We start from the raw sequence: 2,029 nt of genomic DNA on the forward strand, positions 1-2,029 counted from the left end.
AGTAATCGCATTTTAAGTGTCAGTTTGTTTGTGTTAGCGGTGCGAAAATGAGTTCGATACAAAGAGTCWACATTTAATTTTATTTTAAAATTGATAAAACTTTTATCGAAASGTTTCAATTGACGAAACAAGTTTGKGGCGATGATTGCCTATSCCGTAGCAGAGTGCACGAGTGGTTTCAACGTTTTCAAAGTGGTCGTGAGAACATAAATGACGATCAATCCGTAATCACRGGAAATTCCATCGAAACTGYGCGTGAATTCATCAAAAATCAGCCGGAATCATCATTGAAATTCATGGAAATGGTATTGAACATCTCCAAAACATCGATTTATCGGATTTTGACCGAACATTTTGGCTTACGAAAGGTGTGTGCACAGTTTGTTCCGCACAAATTGACTGACGACCAGAAATTGCTCAGAATCCAACATTCGAAGGACGATTATTTGACCACAAATCACATTTTAACCATTAATCACTCCCCGTATTCACCTGATATGGCACCGAGCGACTTCTTCCTTTTCGGAAAAATGCATTTGCCCTTGAAAGGAAAGCGTTGTGCAGACGTAGAGGCCATTCAAAAGGCTTGCATTGGCATACTGGGGACATGACCGAGACTACTTTAAATAAAATATATTGATTTTGCCGAACTACTGAACATTTTCTAAGCAGCGTGCATGCGGCAAAGCTGAAACTTTTCAGACGCTAACTGTCAAAGTTGTACGGAAGAAGGTGAAATGGAAACATACAGATACTTTCCTCCAATGTCAAGCTTTTGCAAGCTCGGCAAACATATCTTCGGCGGTCTCGACAAAAGAGCTAGTATTAATATCAGCCGTCTCAACAAATTTTTAACCGGCTCAAAACGCTTTGTGGATTTTGGAGAGTTTTTTGAATCAATTATTAGGAGKATTTAGATATCATATAGGACCAACGTGCTCAGCCATTCAAGTTTAAGTAAAGAAAGATAACAGGAGCAGATGTCGAAATTGAGCAAGGATCACGGCACCGTCCACCTTTGGGTGGAATCCTATATCACGGAAACTACTTGACCAAATGAGAGCAAATTTAGTATWTGAGTCWACCCATGYATTTCTATTAWTMATTATGAAACTGAAAAGTTTTATAYTTTGCACAAATGGTGCTCTCAAGGTCTTTCAGCTTACGYCCAAAAATTGTCGAAATCGGTTTATAACTCTTCAAGAAYCCAGACASCAAATATGTGAACCAGAGTGCAGATTGCTGATTACCGAACATATCGATATATCTGCTTGGCCTAGTGGTGAAATTCGGGGAGAATATYTTTGTGATGAGAAATATTTTCCCGGCTTTGATCCTHGCAAGTTGCGATAGTATAAACGGTTCGGTTAAACCCTACCTTAGCGTTTCATTATTGATTTTAATTCATATTCTTTTTTTATATAACTTCTTGTAAAATTTGAGCGCTTGGAGTTCTTTTCTTGCTTACGGACAATCTTGTGAGTGAAAAACACTGCAGCTTGCAACTAAACAAAGCTAAAGGAGCGAGAATTGCTTAACACACAAACCGGTTGCCAAACCAGTAACAACACAAACCAATCAAACGACAACTCAGTCAAAAATCGTTTTGTGGCGCATTGATACACTTAAGGATTGATAGAACAGACTTCACTCACCAACATGCAAGCACCTAAAAAGTATGTATGTTTATGTGTGTTTGTCAAAGCATGAAACCTCTCGGGCGCTCTCCACATTGGCTGCGCAAACCTTTATCTTGCTTTGAGACGCGCATCTGTGCTCTTTCGGCCAAACGATCACCTTCGACTTTCCATTAAATTCCTTCATTCCATGCACTAATTGAATATGTGTCGGCACTACATTCGGATACAGACATATCGGCATACAAACATACATGTAGATATACATAAGTATCAATAAGATGAGAGCTTTTGTCAAACACTAAGCGCACCAATTCGAACAGTTCATTTCCATTCGTCTTGGCGCGCACTTCGAAGTCTAAGTAACAGATATTACGGAATATCACGATCGG

Source organism: Bactrocera latifrons, unplaced genomic scaffold (assembly GCF_001853355.1).
Source record: "Bactrocera latifrons isolate USDA-ARS-PBARC rearing strain unplaced genomic scaffold, ASM185335v1 scaffold_125, whole genome shotgun sequence".
NCBI lineage: Eukaryota > Metazoa > Arthropoda > Insecta > Diptera > Tephritidae > Bactrocera > Bactrocera latifrons.